General features: G+C 38.5%; 1 protein-coding gene and 2 long non-coding RNA genes across 3 annotated transcripts in view; 1 reads left to right on the top strand and 2 right to left on the bottom strand.

Moving 5' to 3' along the window:
* Positions 1–19,469, top strand: part of LOC310681863 — a 49,481-nt gene extending 30,012 nt beyond the window's left edge. Inside the window, exon 2 of the long non-coding RNA XR_014513662.1 lies at positions 19,248–19,469. This is a non-coding gene — a long non-coding RNA (uncharacterized lncRNA). The remainder of the gene's footprint in view (positions 1–19,247) is intronic.
* Positions 1–22,231, bottom strand: part of ZNF407 (zinc finger protein 407) — a 331,438-nt gene that overhangs the window by 32,582 nt on the left and 276,625 nt on the right. The window lies entirely within an intron of this gene.
* LOC310681861 overlaps positions 20,067–22,231 on the bottom strand; it is a 7,669-nt gene continuing 5,504 nt past the window's right edge. The window contains exon 2 of the long non-coding RNA XR_014513660.1: positions 20,067–22,231. This exon is cut by the window's right edge and continues 4,834 nt beyond it. This is a non-coding gene — a long non-coding RNA (uncharacterized lncRNA).

Below are 22,231 nucleotides of genomic sequence, written 5' to 3'. Positions count from 1 at the left end.
TGGCTCACTCTTTGACAATTCCCAGGTAGGATTTTGTACTACTTACAGTCTTCAAAGGCAGCATGATGTATAACACATTCTAGTAGTTAGCAAACAGAATGTTAGTAGAGCACAGAAAACTGTGGCTAGGCTATCTCTGTTCAAGATAGCTGCAGCTTGTGAACCAACCTAAGCAGGTGCTTTGTGCTTTGTATGTTAGATGTCATTCCAAAGATAAAAGCAAACCAGCAGCACTCCCAGATTACAACCTGACTCTTCAGGAAAAGTGCAAATCCATTCAGGTTGATTAGCACTCACAAATCAGATTAACAAACTTCCACTACTTGTTGATTTACTACTACTTCTAGAGTTGCCATATTTCAAAAAGTAAAACACCCACGAAGTTATTGAGCTTTTTTCTTTAGGATAACCGCAAAATTCTTAAGCCTTTTAAAAAAACAAATCCAAATTGTTTAAGGAAACCTAACCCCAAAATAGAGATTTTAAGCTTTTTGAGCTGTTTGCGCTGCTTTTTCCATTGCGTTGCCATACATCTGGGTTTTCCCTGACATTTTGCCTACTTCTTCAGATCCTGCAAACCATAAGGACTCCATTACTGTTACCTCCAACCTAAGGTTCTTTAGGTGCCAGTATGTGGCTTGATGGAGTGGAAAGAAAATAATCAAGTCTTTTTTGCACCTCTGTGTATTTGCTGGCCAGGGATAACTAGTTTACATTCAATTTATTTCACTGTGTAAGAGCTGCAACTGAAATGATGATTTGGATCTTCTACTAATGTTATCATGTGGTTCATCTGTCACAGCTTGGCTGCCTTAGTAAATATAACTGAAATCTTACAGGGAAAGAGGAAGCAAACAAACAACATATAGTAAAATTACTGTTCCTTTTTCAGATGTAGTCTTCAGATGTATAGATATTATTACTCTCTTCCTGAATGGTTACACTAGCAGAAAGGTTAATGTATCTCTGGTTTGTATTAGTGGTACTAATTAATAAAAGTGATCTTTTAAAGAAGGCTGCAAGTTGCTTAACTGTATGGTTTGCAAATACTTCTATTATGGGGAGGGGCAAATAGTTAATATACCTTATGACTATAGTTGCACATGAATATCTGGAAAATGTTCATAACCAAAAGACAAATCACATGCCTTCAAGTCCATTGTAATCTCTAAACCATAATTTGATTTCAAGAACCATATAATAATTCTGAATGCAAGTTCTGGAAACTTGAGATTAGCAATATCTGACCAGCTGCTTCAAAGATTCTGCTGGAGGATCTTTTACTTTTACTAAGAGAACACTAAGCACAAAGTCCGCTACATGGTTCATTTTTCACAAATTACAATTTGTATGAGATTCTAGCACCACACTGTGCTATACACACATTGGCCTGCATGGCTAACAAATGCTGAAGCGCAAACATAATTTCTTCTACCAATGAGATCCATGCCAACTTCTAGCAAAATGAAACATGTTAGTTTGGGGAAAACGTGTACTTCAACTAAAAGAATTAGCTGGCTGAGCAAAACATTTGTAAGGTAAAAAAGTCCATTGCTGAGCTTTAAGTTTCAATTAATAGATTACTCTCCTGATGACATGCTTTTGAAAGGAGATGAAAGCATTCAGACAATTCATAAAAGGTGCCGATAATTTGTAGTCCAGCACCAACCACGTTCAGATACCCTCAGTGCTTGAAATGACTTCAGTTCATTGGCCTAGTATCATATTGATAGTAATTCGAATAGCTTGCAAAAAACAACCATGGAGTTCTATTTTGATTGTTGTTGTATAAAAAGAAAATCACCATCCAATGCATTTGTATCCTGCTCTTCCTCCAAGGATATAAACATAGAATATATCATGCCTCCCACTCCCATGGAGTTACCGTTAGAAATAGTGAGTTGTAGGGATCTACAAACTGTGGTGGGACTTACTAGCCAGATTTTATTGTCCACCTACCAGCTGCGAAGTCCAACCCTATTACAATTTCATTAGGCCTTACTTCTTAGCATTACAGTGGTACCTCTGGTTACGTACTTAATTTGTTCTAGAGGTCCATTCTTAACCTGAAACTGTTCTTAACCTGAAGCACCGCTTTAGCTGATGGGGCCTCCTGCTGCTGCTGCGCCACCGCATGATTTCTGTTCTCATCCTGAAGCAAAGTTCTTAACCCGAGGTGCTATTTCTGGGTTAGGGAAGTCTGTAACCTGAAGCGTATGTAACCCAAGGTACCACTGTACTAGGAATAGATATATGGATTACTAACTGTATGCAGGCTTTTAATAAATAAGAATACTACAGATTTAAAAGACTGACACAGTGCAATTCTATATGCTTACTTTCAGTATGAATTTCTGCACCTCTTCCCACCTTTGTTGCTCTGAGCAGCTTTAAAAGAAAACATTTAAAAGCCCTGTACGGATGTGCATGCATGTGCGCACACACACGTATGTGACACAGATGCTGTCAGGACTTCTGTAAAGGTTGCTTCTTCCTTCTGCTTTAGTGCCAAATTGCAAGAAGGGGGAAAGAAAAAAATTGGACTGGACACTTCCCTCCGCCTCCTGAGTTAATCCTCCACACAAACAATTACAGATAGCTAACAGTTAAACATGCCAGAAATGAATCCTCTTGTTGTGCTCCTCTTATCAGGCAAGCCTCAAAAGAGCCCTCAGGGGAGGACTGAATTGCTATGCAAATGTGCCTGCTCTCCACTCCTCTGCTTAGACCTTGCTGTTCCTGCTTATTCATCTACAATGCTGAGAGTGTGCTTCAGAGCAAGTGCACCTTGTGAACGGGGACAGATACTCCAGTCCCAGAATTCTTTGGAATTCTTGAAGAAATTGGGTCAGGGAAGGATCTTGCCAGAGGTGAGAAAATCTCTTGCTCCTGGAGTACAAGCAAGTGGACAGGAGGTAATTTGCTATCCAGAGCGCTTCCTCAATGCAGGTAGAACAAATGTCTATTCACTATACCACTGGCTTCAAAGGTCCAGATACTTCTAATTTATCACCTTTCCCTTTCTCCAGAAAGTACGTTTATGAACAAGGAAACGTGAGTCATATTAAAATGCACTGTGGGAAGCAAATGCCTTCTGATTCCAGGGCATGTTTGTACACTAATCATGATTACTTGCACTAAAGCCCTATGAATTCTCTGAAACAGTTTCATACTGCATTTGCTATAAATTTTGTGGCAGCAGTTGCCCTGCACCAGTTGTTCCTGGTTTAAACCATATGGTAATAGAAAGCATTCACTTTCACAGCTTGATTTATCCTTAGCTAACTATTGGTAAAGGTAAAGGTACCCCTGCCCGTACGGGCCAGTCTTGACAGACTCTAGGGTTGTGCGCTCATCTCACTCTATAGGCCGGGAGCCAGCGCTGTCCGCAGACACTTCCAGGTCACGTGGCCAGCGTGACAAGCTGCATCTGGCGAGCCAGTGCAGCACACGGAACGCCGTTTACCTTCCCGCTGGTAAGCGGTCCCTATTTATCTACTTGCACCCAGGGGTGCTTTCGAACTGCTAGGTTGGCAGGCGCTGGGACCGTACGACAGGAGCGCACCCTGCCACGGGGATTTGAACTGCCGACCATGCGATCGGCAAGTCCTAGGCGCTGAGGTTTTACCCACAGCGCCACCCGCGTCCAACTATTGGTAGCCACTTTCTTATAACCTCATTTTGGTACTGGATTTAGATAGCATGAATGAGAAGACAAGTGTTCTTCATGGCTCCCTCCCAGTTAACTCACCAAAATCCAAACAGGAAGACCTCCAAAAGTGTCGCCTATGCTGGTTTTCAGGACTTATGAGTTGTCTGCAGCAGCCCAAGTAGAGAAAATTTAATGCCACTTTAATGTGACAGACTACCAGGGATTTTCTGCTTTTGTTACATATCCCAAATTTTTGAAATGTGGCAAGCTATGAAACTGAGACAAACAAAAGAAATATACAGAGGAACCAAACCACAAATGAAGGGTTAAATTTGTGGACATGTGTGTCCATGCCATTTGCAACCTTTCCTAGAGAAGACAGCCTTGGCTTCAGTTATCAGAAGACTGAATTATTGAAATAAACTCTGCATGGGGTTGTCTTTGAAGCCCCACTGGTACAAAATGCAGTGGCTACAACTTGTGGCTGTTGAGGAAAGAACTTAAGCACAAACCCATGCTTGGACAGTGCAGTAAGCCAAAACCTCCAGCAACCCACACATTGGTCTAGTTCCACTAAGCTAAAGTTTGCCTTAATGTGATGTGTGAACCATGTCTCTGTGTGTCTTCTGGCAGGATGTGGAGACCTTGTTTCAATAGGCTGGCATAGAATAGACTATAGAGTTGGAAGGGATGTCAAGGGACATTTAGTCCAACACCTTGTAATGCAGGAATCCCGACCACAGCCGTCCCTGGGCTTGAACTACCAACCTTCAGGTTAACAGCCAGACACACTAACCAGTTGCACCTAGTTTTGTTGTTACCAGGTTTAATCATTTTTCATCATCACTGTTGTTACTTTTGGTAAAGTACAGATAGCATTATATTATTTTTGTTGTTTTTAGTTTAGTTTTTATTATATTGTATGGATTTATTGTTATGATGTACATAACAACATATATTTAGTAGAAGACTGAAGCATAAGCAATAAAATATTATCATCTGAATTTTGAGGCACAAATATTTTACATGGCATCTTTAAACAATTCTCACAACAGTCCCCAACAAACAACAGGTAAAAACCAATAAACCATATGTTGCAAGACACAAACATAGTCACTGGCCTTTGTTGTTGTTGTTGTCGTCATTGGCAATAGAGCAGCTTCTTACTGTAGTGGAAAGAAAAGCTGCTGCGGTTGACAATGGTGAGCATTCACTGTTTTAAAAATTCTAATTGATAGCCACGAAGCTGTATGTGAGTTTCTGCAATGAAACAGAAAACAAACTGCTTCCTGACAAATGGCTGATGCCTAACAGTACTTCCACTGGGGGATTACCTTGGGAAACTGGGAAACAGATCCACAGGTATAATAAAACATGTATTGACAACTTAGGGTAGCTAAATTAGTGCTCATTATTGCCCTAGAGTTATAAAAAGAATACCTTCATTGTATAATAATGGGCAACAAACACAGCTGTAGCTTTCAAGCATTACACCACAATTCTCAGTAATTTTATTAGCAAAAAGCCAATAAATAATATATCTATCCTTTCTAAGCATTCATTTAAAAAAGGAATAAAAGAAATTTATATGTATTGTATATGTGTGCTTACTATTTAGTACTGAATCTGAACATGTGCTTCCTTTACAGTTAGAACTAGAATAGATGTATTGGCAGCACCAGAACATTGCCAACTACCCCACATCACATATGTGACCCCAGATTATTTGTCCAGTCTTCTCCAGATCCATAAGGTTGCACTCTATACCACTGTGCTTTTAGCTCTGCTTTTTATTCTTTTACTGCATAATTTCTACTGTTTTACATTGCTTAGAAATTTTTAAAATCTTAAGAGATTTAGAAATACTTTTAATTAATTAGTTCATTAATGCTTCACTCTGCCAATAATGAAGTTCTATTTGAAAGCAAGCTACATTCAATTGGAATGCATAAACTCCCTGCCTAAATCAGGTATTTCAATCCTATTGCTTTCTGGTAGTAGCATGTACACCTCCTTCCCATTCCTATTATGCAGTGATGAGGAAGAAGAGTTGGGATAAATTGCTGCTCCCCAGTCTTATTATAAAGAGTTCACTGCTGGAAATAAAATAAAGCTTTCCCGAGGCTTCTCACCCACAGAGTTGTGACTGCAAAATGCAAAGGTTGGAGAAAAGCCTTGTCATTGTTCTGGGATAGAAATGGATATGGAACTGCATCAAGTGGAATGCTTTCCTATCAGTCAGCTTAAAATTATTTCTAAGTAAATATTTCACCACAGATTCCAATGAACTTTCTACATGAACCCATAACGACCAGTCAAGAAAGCTTTTGTTCACTAGTCAGAAGAACCCTTCACATTCTGAATTTATGCTGCTATTGTTCCTATCACTATCCTCCCACAGATCAGTGATAGCATGACTTCCACTGGAACCTATCTTTCACTGCTTATCCAAACACTGAGTTTGGTGAGAATTTTTCCTGAATAAATCAGGTCTATAGTCACTAATGCATTTTGCAGAAAAGGACAGAGAATGATTAGATAAGAACTGAACAAAATAAATAAAGCAGATCTATGCCATTAGCAAACAGTATGTTCTGTTTTAGAATGCTTATAATTTTGTCAGATTATCCCCTAACATGCAGCTTTTCTCATTGCTTGTTTCTGGGGAAACTGTCCCAAGTATTTACAACTCCATATGCATGCAACATGTTTAATAACAATACATTTATAGGTACATACATATGCCGTATAATGAGAAGCAAGGGCTTTCTTTTTCAGATCAGCACAGTAGAAGACCTAGGCCCACACTCCTTTGGACATGAACGAATACTGAATGACAGTCTTCAACAATTTCAAGGCACTAGGACAATGGTCAACAACCTGGCACCCACTAGGGTTATGGCACCCATGAAGGTTGTTATTAGACAGCAACAGTGTGTGTGTGCTTGATCTCCATAAACAGGAGCAGCAGGACATAGTTGACTTTCCATGGAAAGTGCAAGGTTTCTGGGGGTGGTTGTCTCTCTAATTCTGTGTTATGCCATGCTCCCTGTGGCAGCCAATTTATGTTACACCACATCTGCTTCATGGCAGTCATTTTGTGACTGGTGCCCCCAGCACCCTCTCAACATTCAAACTGTGCCCACTAGTCCAAAATGGTTGGTGACCTTTGTGCTAGGGAGACAGTGTTCTAATATGGAGGTGTGAGGCAGAATGTATACACATATGGGTATACATGTATCTGCAACAGAGGATAAAATGTAATGCATCTAATGAAGTAAAATACAGTCCATGCAAGCTTGTGCCACAATGAATTTGTTAGTCTTTATGACTCTTTTGTTGCGTTTGCTCCAATATGTCTACCCCTCTGGAAATTAGCCCACCTTCCTTCCAGCATGGAAACCTGGACAGCATATATGAAATTGTAGCTAGCCAGCCAGCCAGGCACTGACCAGACGCAGACTTGCTTAGCGTGAGCAACCTGGTGGCATCATGCACTTATTCCGGTATGACCATAACCAAGCTAGGATCCAGAACGCTACCTTAGGTGTGCCCAAGGGCTTGTAACTGGTCAATGGGAGTTGTCACTACAGTGGTACCTCTGGATGCGAACTGGATCCGTTCCGGAGCCCCATTCGCATCCAGAGCAGAACGTAACCCGCGTCTGCGTGTGTTGTGATTCGCCGCTTCTGTGCATGCACGTGATGTCATTTTGAGCGTCTGCGCATGCACAAGTGGCGGAACCTGAAAGTAACGTGTTCGGTTACTTCCGGGTCGCAGCGGAGCGTAACCCGAAAACGCTCAACCTGAAGCAATTTCAACCCGAGGTATGACTGTACTTTTTTCTTTAACACTAGACAGTCCATGCTATATATCACAATCTGTTTTTTAAAGTATCCTCCATTTTAAAAATTATTTGCTACATGGCATAAGGGCCTGCATTTTGAGAAATAAATGATCAGACCCTTGGGTCCAGGGAATTGGTTATGCAGTTTTGGAATGCCAGCCACAATACAATGTTCAGATATTATTATTACCATTTTGCAAAAGATCCTAATGAGACATTTGGAACAAAATCCCTTAATCCAACGCTAATTACTGGATTTGTTTTTTGTTCGTAAGAGTTTCATTTGTTGATAAAGTAGCTATTGCGTAGTATTACAGTTTGCTGTTAAACCATTAATGATGTTTTGTTCTTGAAAGTTTATCATCTATGGGTACAATGTTCAAATCAGTTGTTTCAAAAGTGAATCCTTACCAAAATAAGAGGCAGTGTAAAATGTATTAAGTGTTACAAAAAATAAATCCTCTGGCTTAGTTACAAAGTTAATTTAACTGAGTTTATAGGACAGACAAAGAGTTAAGCAAATCATATTGTTTTCAACAGCTGTAGCTGCTGGTAGCTCACCCTTACAAAATGACAACAATGAAGCTTCCTACTATCACAGTGATAGTTACTGTGTTGTTTCTTAACTTGGCAGGGTTACATTTGTGAAAATTTTAGAGACATCTGTGGGTGCTTTATAACATATTAACACATGCACCTCACTGTCGTCTTACTAAACAATGTGTTGTCACATTTGCTGTTTGGGCAGGACAGAATTGCTCATCTTCCCCTTACAGCCCATCTGGTTTCTCCCAAGCTGCTCAGGGAACAACAGAAAAAGAAAAATCCTAATGAATGTTATCAGGTGTTTGTGTGTGTGTGTGTGTGTGTGTGTGAGAGTGAGTGAGAGAGAGAGAGAGAGAGATTCTCATTCAGTGCATAGGGTATTTTTTTTAAACACCCCTCCAACCTACATTGCATATCACTTGCAACATGATGTAATATATACAAAATTGATTATACTAGCCCAGGACTAATGTGAAGGAAAATCCATGGGAAAAGTTGTCTTTAAATTCAAGCAGAAACAGCACCAGCAAACACACACACACACACACACACACACACACACAGTCAAGTAGTTAATTTTTACAGCTCAGTCATTTTTAATGAGGCTGTTTATTAAGGAAATCATACAAGAAAAAAAGGCTAATAATGCACAATGAAATTTGCAACGCATATTTTATGACTTTTAATAGTCAGTATAAAGAGTATGAACAAGCAATAAAAATAGTATGAAAACAATACTTGTGTCATTGGCAACCTGATGCCAGCTCTTTTTATGTTTTACACATAAAGAATTATGGGGCATCAATTTCATTTTGAAAGGGAGTCTAGGATCTCTGGTTGATTTTTCCCTCCTTAAAGAATAAGAGCAAAGCACATACACTATATATTCGACAGATCTGCTTCCTAAGAATCAACATGGTTCACACTATGTGAACTGTCACATTAATAACCCTATGCTGATATTCAAATTTTCTGTCTTAAGCTAAAGAAAGATTGAATACCCTGCTGTTGTGTGGCCAAGATTGAAGAGGTGTCTCACTGACATTGTTCAAAGTTTATGAAAATATATGAATGCTCAAATGTCATTGGTTTTGCGCCTCCAACAGACTGTGGTTTTATGAGAAATCAGTCTTTTAATCAAAATGATTGAATACCTTAAGGTCGAATCCAAAGATATCAGTTAATATCTAGAAACGTGCTATTTCTGCAGATTTTGCCAAGCTGTACATATTGTGGTACATTTTAAAGTGTTAATTTGTGCATTCCATATTGAAAATTGATCTTGAGTTTCAGCTTTTTGTCAAGCAAAAACATATGGTTACAAGCTCTATGCATTTTACATGACGGCTGTTGAAGCTGTCACATGTGCAAACTTGATAACCGATGTGACACATACGCAAATAATTTGCTTGTTTAGTAACAATTCAAAGATTCATTATTCATGCAAAAACACATTTTTAAATGATCAGATGGAATGAGTCTTCATTTTGCAAAATCTAGTCTAGTTGGTGTACAAACACAGATAAAATAAAGCTGGAAACTAAGTGGTATTAAAACAAATCCAAGAATATGAGTATTTCCAGATAATTATTGAAGCAGATGGTGTTTTTTTTGTTAATTCTGCCATCAGTCTGAGAACTTGATGTCTTACATCTGCACTTGGTAAAATAAATTTTGCCATTGACATTATCACAGTTTTCTCAAAATACTTCAGTCAGTTTTATCCCATGATTTCCTAACACCTGCTGCAGCGCATGTCTGTCAGACACAACTGTTTGAAAGCGTGCCTTCAAAGCATGCTTCCTTATCCCAAACTTTTAATTTTGATTTATTTTATCTATGATAATAAAAATTCCAAATTTCCATAGCAACAGCTATTAAATGAAGCTAATGGCTGCAGAGTTGTCAGCGTCTTCGGCTTCACAGAGTCTCATCTCCCAGGGTCTTTCCGGGAGCTTTGCTCCGTAAAAAACTCTATATCTTGTCCTGATCCCTGTGCCTCTTCAAGTCAAGGTACCTCATTAGCCCGTGAATTACCCTTGTTTCCCCTATGTTTTGCTGAACAGTCGCCATCTATCGCTGCTCCTATGACATAACCTTATATTCCTGTGACAAAAAACACCCCAATCTTTTATCCCAATCTTCACCCACTCTTGCCCTCTGGTTCTGCTTAATCTCACCCTTCTTTTCAGTCATACCACCTTCAATATCAAACTTCACCCATTTTGCTTGGATTACTAGCATGGAACTAACCTCTATCTGTCTACTCAACCATAAACTTGTCTAGTGTCAACACTTTGACCTGGTAAAGCCTCTGCATATATTGCAGAGTTACCCATACTCCAATGGGTTAAGGCCGCAACCCTAAAACCCACTTATATGGAAGTAAGCATTGCTCCATTCAACAGGATTTCCTTCTAAGTAGGTGATTAGGTTTGCATTATAAGCCCCCAGTAGGCATGGGGAACCTTGGGTGAGCCAGATGTTGCTGAACTACAACTCCTAAGGTGATTCTCAGGGTCCCGTCCAGCTCTACAATTCTATGGTTCCCATCCTCCCTGGCCATTGACTATGCTTGCTGGGAATGATGTTTTCCATGCTTGCTGGAAAGTTGCAGTTCATCAACTTTTGGAGGGTCAAAGATTCCCAACACCTGGCCTATTAAGACTTAATGTCATATTTTAGAGCCCTCATCCTGTACACAGGCTCCAGACCCACTCATGTGGTGGTTGTTGTTGTTGTTGTTGTTGTTGTTGTTAACCTTCTTACAATAAGGCCCACTACAGTCAATGTTTTGGAATGCTGTTCACAAAAAATTAAGCAAAATGTATTTTTAGTCTTAATAAACATAAGTTATGGCTTGAAAAATACACTGCAGGTATAGAATACCCAGTGAAATACTCCTGTTCAAGCTTCAAGTGATACCATCTTCCAAGATACTTTACTCCATTCCTCCTCTCTGCCCCAGTTTCTCACCCCTTCTCAACAAGCAGTCATCATTCTATGTGGACTTCCCCTGGCGCATAAGCTTCCCCTCTCTAAAGCTTTTTCACTATTGTTGGTTAACTAAAAAAAGAGGTTGGACTTGCCACTAGTGAGTACTAAGGAAATATTAAAGTTTCTAAGAATCTCAGAGTCATATTATGGTAGCCTGAAAAAACTGCACAAAAAGAACTGACATGTAAAATGGTTTTAAAAACACCAACGTATAAAGCAAAAGGAAACATAGGTGCAGTTAATTTACCTATGTTGCCAATAGCCAGGCATAACATATTTCACAGTGTCTTAATGTAGCCTGTAGCCTGCCTACCCAAACAATGTTGTGATACTTCCAAGTTTGTTCCCAAGCTTCAGATTGTATGTCTCTCTGCCACCTGGGGGCAGGGAGAGGAAAGAGGTGCAAAACACAGTCACATGGATTTGCCTGCTTTTGGAAAATAACTATCAGAATTAGAAAATAATCTGAATGCTAAAAATAAAATACAGAAAAAGAGTAGTCATAACTGGGACATTCTGAGGATTAACATCAATCTAGACGGGAGTAACAGGACACAAGCTATAAAGGTACATTGCAGGGAGTTGGACTGGACAATCCTCAGGGTCCCTTCCAGTTCGATGATTCTGTGATTCTGTGATCTGAGACAGGGATCGTGCAACCCTATGTTAACTGACTTCATAGACCTTCAATAAGAAAACTGCTTATTTACCTCTGGCTAAACAGTTTGCCTAATTAATAAAGCAGATGCTATTGTTGAGATATTTACACCTGGGCTTCAATCAAAGCACAATCCTACACCTCATATACATTGGATGATGAACCAAGAAAAATCTTATTCAGTCTTGGCACTTGGATCTGAATCATAATACAGTGGTACCTCAGGTTACATACGCTTCAGGTTACATATGCTTCAGATTACAGACTCCGCTAACCCAGAAATAGTACCTCGGGTTAAGAACTTTGCTTCAGGATGAGAACAGAAATCGTCCTCCGGTGGCACGGCAGCAGCAGAAGGCCCCATTAGCTAAAGTGGTGCTTCAGGTTAAGAACAGTTTCAGGTTAAGAATGGACCTCCGGAACGAATTAAGAACTTAACCCGATGTACCACTGTAATGCCACAATTCTAACTGTTTAGACGATACAAAGGTTTAGGGCTAAAAGTTGGAGGAATCTAGATTTGTTGGCGCTATGCTAACATTGCCTTCAGATCAGATCACTATCATTGAAGTGTAGCCTACCTCACAGTGGGGACTGTCTTGAGTACAAAAAGAGATAATTCATTTTTGTTGCCCTTGAAGAGAGGGAAGGATGCAAAGGTGATGCACAAGCAAGGAGGAAAGAAAATATACAGAAGGCAAACAGGGAAAATGGGACAAGGCACAGAGAAGAACAAAAATACAGCGGTGCCTCGCAAGACGAAATTAATCCGTTCCGCGAGTCTCTTTGTCTAGCGGTTTTTTCGTCTTGCGAAGCAACCCTATTAGCGGATTAGCGCTATTAGCGGTTTAGCGGCTATTAGCGGCTATTAAAGGCTTAAGGGATTAGCAGATTAGCTGCTAAAAGGCTATTAGCAGTTTAGCGCCTTAGAAAAAGGGGGTGGGGAGCGAAAAAACCCCCTCAAGAATCGCAAGACATTTTCGTCTTGCGAAGCAAGCCTATAGAGAAATTCGTCCTGCAAAGCACCTCTGAAAACGGAAAACCCTTTCGTCTAGCGAGTTTTCCGTCTTGCGAGGCATTCTTCTTGCGGGGCACCACTGTATTGGCAAGGAATTTCTGTTGAAAATGCAATGAGAAGGAAAATGAGTGGAAGTTGATGAGGCTTGTATGGTCAAAGGACACAGTAATGAGATAAACAGTTGCATTTTAACCAGAAGCAAAGCACCGAAGCGACACATCGGCTCTCCGGGTTAAGAGGTTTTAGCTCCAAGTTCAGATGTTACCAGCCCTCAGTAAAATAATGCAATCTACTCATAGTGAACTCATTTTCCAGGAGTGGATCCATATGTAGCCAAAATGGCACCATCAGCAGAGAAGACGGAGTTATAATGAGGCTCAGGAGAACTCCAAGATAAGTACAAAACATATTTAGGTGGAAAAAATCATAAGTGATTCTTTGCCCCCAACTACAAGATAAGGACTGAGCATGCTCAGTGGCCAGGAACACTGGCTGCTTTGAGGGTGGAATGCAGCATGCTGGAACAGGGCATGGCTGGCTGGGCTGAACTGTGAATATGAATGCTCCATATGGCAACATTTTGTCGCAGGCTGCTCTTGTCCTCTATAAACACTACTGCTAATTGATCAGATTTGATTATTTAAATGTTTTGGATATCAGCCACAACTTCTGGACAAATGCAGCTGAGAATGCATGATGATTTGTAATCATTGATTCAATGGTATATTATTAGTTCTCATATAAAATATTGGGAACATGATATCTAAAAAGAATGAAAAAATTGGTCTGAAAATATGCCTCATTTGGCAAAGACCCTGAGTTTAGGCTCTGTTTCATTCACTGCCAAGCAGAAAGAACTGAAAGTTATAAAACTAAAACAATTGCTTTCATTTATATCTGTGCCTGATTATTCTGATAGCCGAAATGTCTGAATAAGTTCAGAATGTGTAAAGCCTGTCACATTATAGAAACATGTCTCTTTAAACTAAATGTGAAATTCCAGTAATTGAAGTGATAAATCTAGTGTTTTTGCTGAGGTACTTTTGATGAGAACTACAGTAGTAAATTAGAAATTATTCTGTGCTGTTATATCATGGTAAAAGCCTTTCCATTATCTATTGTCAGTCACTAGGGATGGGCAAATAACTCAGTTGTCAATCTAACTGTGAAACTTAAAGTTCTGGGAATAATCAATAAAATGGGAAAAAAACCCACCCTTCTATTATTCTCATGTAATTCTTTCGACAACTCTAAGTTGTTTTTTCCCCTTTTACTTCTGCACATCTCATTTATTCACAGATATATTGGATATGTTGGAATATTTCATTTTTTATAGCTAGTTGTGTGTCACTGTGTTTTCACAGGGTATACGAGAGCTACATTTCAATAAGAACAACTAGCTATAACTTGACTTGTAAATGCAGTTTTATACATGATACAGACTTAATTAAATTAGCCATAAGAACTACCTATGGTTTTTTAAATTGATTTTTCAGTGCTACTATTTATTGCTTAATATGTCTACTTTAAAACTTCATGCTTTTGGTGCTCTTTTTAAAAGTCATGGGAATATCATCCATAAGTTGGATCACTGATAGCCCAAATAGTGGCATAAATTCTGCTTGCTGCTGGTAAAATAATGCTTGTTACACACCAACTGTAATCTAAATCAAAAAATATTTACCTCATCAGCTGCAGTGCAGGTTAAATAATCAACTGTGAAATTTAAACATAATGGCTAGGAAAGAGCTCAGTCAGTAGAGGATGAAACTCTTCATCTCAGGGTTGTGGGTTCGAGCCCAACATTGGGCAAGATTCCTGCATTGTAGAGGGTTGGACTAAATGCGCCTTGCGGATCCTTCCAGCTCTATGACTATGAAATAGAAACTGGATTTAAAGACTGAGTGTATTTTGTGGCTCAGATGTATAAATGTTGCTTGACCTTCACTGCATCTGTGAATGGGGGAGGCCTGTAGCTCAGGCAGAGAACCTGCCTTACCCACAGAAGATCCCAGGCTGGGAATGTCCTGTCTGAAATTCTGGAGACCTGCTGCTAGTCAGTGTGAACAATATTGAGCTAGATCGACCAACGGCCTGATTTGTTGTAAGGCTGTTTCCTATATTCCTTTGCAATGTATGCAAGCAGTGTGCACCATCACCTCAGCAGATAGCCAGACTTAACAGCAACCAGGACCATTCTTACAATGAGACAGAGAGAGGCAGCCATCTTAGGAGGCAAATTCTGAGGGGGCAGGAAATCACACATACATACAACTCTAGAATTGGAAGGGATCACAAGGATTATCTAATCCAACCTTTCAAGCCATAAGGTCTTGAATCATACAGATGATTGGTTTGTGCAATTGTTTGACATTTAATTTACAAATACCTGGATTCATGTGAACAATCCATTTGTTCAACTTTTATTTCTTTCAAGATCTGTACAACAGTACAATGTTCTTACTGCTTACAGGGTGCAATTTAAGGCAATGAGCCATAATGTATGATTTCCCATGCTTTTTTTGGAGCATGAGTGAGTTTAAAAGAAGCATAAAACATCCCATAACCAAAGGCTTTATTGATCTTATATTTTGTATGCTTTAAAAAAGTACTGTACTACATTTAGCAATGAGCTAAGTGGGGGGTAAAGAACTCAATCCACCCCACCTCACCACAAATATGGAATCCCATTTTAAAGTTGCTATAGTCGTCTGCAATGGATAATTTTAAATAGTAGCATAGACCTTCTCTTCCAAGAAGAACCTGGTTATTTTCAGTGTTATCCAGAAAACCATCCTGCTGCTCCAGAGAAGCGGACACGGAGCAATGGATCCAAACTACAAGAAAGAAGATTCCACCTAAACATTAGGAAGAACTTCCTGACAGTAAGAGCTGTTCGATAGTGGAATTTGCTGCCAAGGAGTGTGGTGGAGTCTCCTTCTTTGGAGGTCTTTAAGCAGAGGCTTGACAACCATATGTCAGGAGTGCTCTGATGGTGTTTCCTGCTTGGCAGGGGGTTGGACTCGATGGCCCTTGTGGTCTCTTCCAACTCTATGATTCTATGATCCTGTACCCCCCACACTCAAATCTGATGTGCCTTCCTCCAACTTCTCTCTCTATAGTTATGCCTCTGGGACTTTTTAAAAGAGAGAACTGGTTGTTGTCAGCATGCCATAGAGGAACTCCTGCTCCATAATATGACATTATAACAGTGATTTTATAAAAATTATCTCCTAAAACAGAACCCTAAAGATAATAATGCAAAATCTGGCAGAAACTGTGCTAGCATGAGAACCTTTACACGTCAGAGCAGATCCACATCGCAAGGGTCTTTATTAAAAAATTATAGCTTTCATAGTGCTCAGCTGCCTGTGGGTCACTACCTTCTGGCAGAATATTTTTTGTTAAGTACTGTACATGAAAGCACACTGAGCATCATTTATGTCTGTTGAAGAAATATGGTTCTTATTTCAGCCCTACTCCACCCCCTGCAGTACAAAACAGTATAATCTTCGGGAAGTTGCTTCAGATAGGCTTCCAGGGGAGGAGCATGGCAAACTAAACATCTTCTTGTTGACAGCTCGTTGACAGAGATCATTACTGGGGTATATGGAGTGTCAGCTAACTTCTATCTTAAAAAGAGATTATCATTAAAAGACTGAAAGCAAAAGAAAAGCATGTTTTAATTGTTTGCAAAGTTTTAAATGTCCAAGGGCTGTTCTTGTTGTTAGAGATCTTTATTTTATTTTACTTTTAACTTTTTGTTTTTTTCAACGAAAAGTGCTGATTTCAAATTGAAAGTACATGTTCTATGTCACTCTGGGAAAGGAATGCAGCTTGATAAGGAATGCTTTGCAGACCTTAAAGTTGATATGGGAGACTGAAGCTCTTAAGGAAGAGATGTGAAGATCTTAAGGTAGAGACTGGGCTATTAATAAGATCATTCAGAATGGCAAATAAATTGTTGGACACCCCATTGACTGTTGTCATTTTACAGCAATTATTGAATGAGCAATTAAAAGAGATCAGAGATGAACTGATGAAAGTGGAATTAAAGAAGTCACAGAAGCTTTGGGGAACAATTTCAATAAAGGATTGCCAGAACAGTAGAGTGAAATGGTAAAGTTGGAGGAAGTATATGATGCAATGGAGAAGACAATGACACAGGTGTCTAGAGAAATGAAACAGTCAAATGGTGGACTTAAGATGTTGGAGGAGTGGAATGAAACCATGGGTGCAGAAATCAAGAGATATCCTGAGCTAGCAGAGATATAATTGAGAAAGAAAGGATTCTGTGCACAATATAGAGTGAATTCAGAGGGGGAAAGCTGCCAAACCTCTGAAGCTTCTTTCAGAAAAAGAAGGAAAGAAGTGGAAATAAAAAAGGATTAGAGAATCACAACAAGTAACATTAGAAATGGGATTGGAAGAGATGGAACTGGGTGTGAATTTATGAATATACGATAAGTAAATAACTATGGAATATTATTTTAACGTATGACCACAGTGGAGAGATTTTTGTGTGAACAAAGATGAATAAATAGAGAACCGCTTTTAGACTTTTTATGTGGAAAGGAAAATCAATAAATACGAGACTTTTGAGTCTGACTCTACCTTTGAGAGAGGACTTTGTATTTTCTTTTTCTGTTTTCATTTAGATTAGTTCATTTTTTATAGTTTTTTATTATGAAAAAGCCTTAATTTTTTTTAGAAAGTTGCTTCAGATAGTCCAAAATACATTAAAAGGAGTAAACTACACAATAATCTTGAACACAGGAGTTGTGAAAGATTCTAACCATGACAAAGGAACTAAGAGAACGCAAAATAAACCTAGCTGATTGGAAAAACACATTGATCAGTGCATTCATTGTTACTCCAAAAAACTATTGTGATTGTTTATTGATATCTATTTGATAGTCATATTTGTATGGAAACAAGTAAGGAAAAAAACATGATATGCTACATCATGTCAGAGCCCCATTGCTAAATAATGGAGTTTTGTTGTCTTGAGTCATGGAAGGCAGAGACTATAAAGAAACTGGGGAGCAGTAAACAGAAAGTAGGCATCAGGTGGGAAAACATTTAAGACTGCAAGGCACCACGCCTGGCAGGATTCTCTTGGAGCTCAGTTGGGTACTAGAAGCTGAGTATGGGAGAAGGAAAATCATGAGCAGTTGAACCCTCTTCTCTCTTTACCTGAGGCTGGTCCAAGAATCATGAACTCAGCACTCAGCTGTGTCATAGATTGCCCCCCATTTAATGGGTTCATATACTTGGAAGGAATGGGAGGTTGGGTTTTTTTTTAGTTTGTTTGGATCAGAAAATGCAATAAAAATACAATAAAGGCTTTACAACAATTAATCACTTAATATGAAAATGTGAAGGGTTCCGCTGTGAAATATGACACATTGTCCAAAGGGGGTGGGGAGAGAGAAAATGTATTTCCTATAAGCTTTCCTTATCAGAATTGGCATGAAATCTACTTTTCTAAGATTGCTCAAAAGTCACAGAACCTGCCTTTCTTTTTAAGTCATGCATTAAATATGCATCACGACTCCCACACAGAAGCTCTACCTCACAAGTGAACTGTGTGTTCTCTACTAAATAAATATCCTGAACACAGAATACACACACACACCCTTCAACTATTGTAATTTTATATGCTTATTCTTTTACTTCACTATTACACTTTATTGTTCTAATTAAATGTTAACATCCTTTTGAAAAGAAGAGAAAAAGTGTACATTGAAGATATCTCTTTTGCACTTGTAACTTGACATGCAGCTGAAATTATGGCTATAAGCTTGTAGTCAGTTATGCATGCTTGACTATCACATGCAAGGAGATATTTATATGCATAGCTGATCAGAAGACCGCACTCTAAGGGTTCTCCAATCTTGTGAAAAGTATTAGACATATATCAGCTGCTTTGACCAGTACCACTATAAGTGACCTAACTAGTTCGAATGTATACCTAGTTTAAAGGTGCAATACTTCAATTTTAATAAGTGTATTGCCCGACATTAGATACATTATTTTATAAGCAGTGTCATAGAAACAAATCTGCAATGATTTATGAGAATATTTTCTTGTTCCAAAGATATGAAGAAATAGGCTATATGAATGGTAGTTTGGGGTAATAAAAATGAACAGCATTTGAATGTAAAATATCCCCCCCAAACCTAATCTTTTCCCATTCATCAGCTTTAAGGATACTTGCTCACACTTTCTTTTTAATGTTTACCTATTTGCCATTCTACGACAACATAAATGAAAAGCACCTTTAAGAATTTGACACAATGCCTGTAACAATGATCTGCATTACTGAGCATTATTCCAAGCTCAATGCTTCTGACCCACTACAACTGTACAGTATTAGATACAATCTGCAATGAGATAAATGAACACACTTCACTCTTTTTTCCTTTTTCTTTTTGGTTAGTTTACTTTGCTGTCAGATCACAGTTTTTTCTAATGAACTATATAACCTGTTCACCATATCCTTTAATATTATTCAAATATTTTGCAGATGACAAGAAAAGAATACTCATAAGACCATCTCATACTCCATGCAATGTGGAGCAGCTGTGATCAACTAGTTTGCTTCCAGGCCCCTAAATTTCAATACATGTTGTGCTTTGATGGTGCCTTGAGATGCACTGAAATATACCTTGAGAGACCCTGGAAGCAAAAGGAAAATGAAATGAAGATGCCTGAAGATATTTGGAAAATAAAACCTCGAAATACTACATGTTGTTGAAATCAGTGTGAATATATCCTTTGCAAAACATCATGTCAAACTATTATATGTCAATAGAGATTGAAAGATTGTTAATGCAGATCACTTACATGAAATTTTACCAGTATGCCTGTGAATTGCCTCCTGGGATATGTATTTAAAATATTGCTTGAAAAATTCTGCATAGGAAGCAGTAAGCTTTATATAATAATGACTGGGGGGGGGAGAGTATGCTCCTTTTTAAGAGGTTTTCCATATATTTACAGATATACTTGGGAAGGAATCCAAAGAAAAACTAAAGTGCATGCTAATTTCTTTTTTAAAAGCTTTCCCCCAACACCAAATAAAGAGCAGGTCAAAAAGTTGGTGAAATTATGTGCTATTTTCCCTCATTCTGTACTAGAAATTCCAAATTAACGAGTCTTAATAGTCTAAACTTGCAATTTCTGCTTAGCGGTGTGGGTGGTGTGGTGGTGGTTTTAGAAACTATACTTCAAACCCAAAAAGTAAAATGAAGCAATTAATGGTAAATGACAAATTTTGTTCTACATATGAAGCTTATAATGATGATTTTTGTTTGTATTATTGTGCAGTTGTTATCTCTCTATCTGTGTGTGTGTGTGTGTGTGTTACTGTGATTAACAAAATACTTTTTCATTTAGATAGCAAAACATTTATTTCTCTTTCATCAGTTTCTGATAAAAATGAAAAATAGTATATATGTTAATGAATGGTTGGCATCTTGTATGCTTCTTAATGGTACAGTGTATGTTTATGTTTTTAAATGTGTTATAAGTCTCCTGGAGACGTTTAGGTAGCAAGCAACTTACTACTACTACTATTAATAATAATAGACATAACAGTGTTGTATAAAAAAGGAATACCACTACTGAATGTTCTTAGCTAGTATGCTCAGACAACCTTTTTTGCAGTTAACAGTGTTAAACTCCCTTAAAAGGCACCTAATGGTGACATTTGCTGATTGCTATGTGCCACATCATGACTAATGGTTTAAAAATACACCTAAGCATAGACTCCCCTCCTTTTTTCAGCAGGAAAAGGCAATTGCATTTTCTTCTGGAAATGACCATTCTAGGGGACCCCACTTTTGTGAATTTTTGATCAACCAAACATAGAACTGGTTTTGGATTCCTAAACTGAACAAGCCTTCACCAGAACATGATGCTGGCAGAGAATCTGCCTAAGTTGGAATGCACTGTTAAATGCTGGTTTTTATACCTCCATGAGATTGCAAAAAAGGGTCTTGCTGTGATAAATGCAGCCTGGCTTTCTCTGGAATTATGGGCCTGGGTGCTTTCTTTTCCCTTTTCCCCTTCTTTCTTTTTGCTAAAGCCTTGCCATAGCTGAGAAAAGTCTATTCTTTTGACCTCCTCCCTGCTTTTCAGACAGTGGAAAAGGAAAGAAGGTACAACCTTCTTTCTCTTCCTTTCTCTCTCTTGCCATCTTTCCAATTCATGGTAACTTCCTCCCCCCTTACTTCCTTACCACTTCTTCATATATTTTTTTTAAAGAGCTCTGATCTCATCTCCATTGCTTCTCTGAGTACCTTATCATACCCTCCAATTTTTCTCCAATGAAAATAGGGACATCCCATTGCATAATGATAATTTTAATATTAATATTTATACTCTACACATCTTACTGGGTTGCCCCAGCCACTCTGGGCAGCTTCCAACATATATAAAAACATAAGAAAACAGTAAACATTTTTTAAAAAACTTCCCTATACAAGATTGCCTTCAGATGGCTCAGGGGTCAATAACTCCATACCCTCTAACATTTCTCCAGTGAAAATAGTGACATTCTAAGGAAAAGTGGGACACTCCGGGATCAAATAAGAAACTGGGATGGCTTCTCTAAATCACGGACATCCCTGGAAAATAGGGACACTTGGAGGGTCTGCCTTATGAGTCCACAAGCCAAACTTCAGACCAAATTTACGCACTATTACACATCTGTCTACAAACACATGTGATCTAACTTCCACCCAGCCATTCATGTTCCGGAGGTGCTCATTCCCTGAACAAGGAGAAATAGTTTGTAAATGTCCCTAGAAACACATGCTCTAAGCAAGCATGATAATATAGAGTGTGGCTAAAGAAACTGAAAATAAGTGCAAGAAATAAAAAGCTGAACATAACCAGACCAAAAGAGCAAAGTCAGAACAAAGAACAAGGAGCTAACCAAAGTTAAACAGCTAGCCAAACTTCTGCTAAAAGGGTTGACCCAGTTACGAAGGGAAGTAATACGTTTTGTGGCTTTATTTTGAAAGCAGATGGAATAACAAGACAAAAATGGAAGAATGGTACTTATTATGTGGTTAGTATTCAACAAATATTAAACACTAGTAGTAGAATAAACAAGTCACAGACATGGCTCATCTAATGCTAGACAGCTGCTAACAGCAAAGTAAACTATTCATGCGTACTCTTCAATGAAGCCTGGAATAAAATATATAAGGGGTTAATTTTAAATAACAAAATTTTATTTGCAAGCTTTAGGTTTTTGGGTGGATGGAGGATGCATATAAGCCCAAATCCAATTAGCAAAATACATAGAAGCCAAGTTTCAAAACAGACCTGAACATGATCAAATCAGCTTGTTTGGAAACCAAACAAGGAACAATAATTCCAAGTAAAATGGCAGGGCCTTTTGTATTAAAGAGCAGAAACACAACAGAAACAAAATATAATAAAAAATGAAAATTCAGGTACAAGAATTATGTATTTCATACTGAATAATTATTTCCTTAC

This window comes from Podarcis tiliguerta (assembly GCF_965153285.1).
Source record: "Podarcis tiliguerta genome assembly, chromosome: 7".
Lineage (NCBI taxonomy): Eukaryota > Metazoa > Chordata > Lepidosauria > Squamata > Lacertidae > Podarcis > Podarcis tiliguerta.
This window is presented reverse-complemented; position numbering and strand designations above follow the sequence as displayed.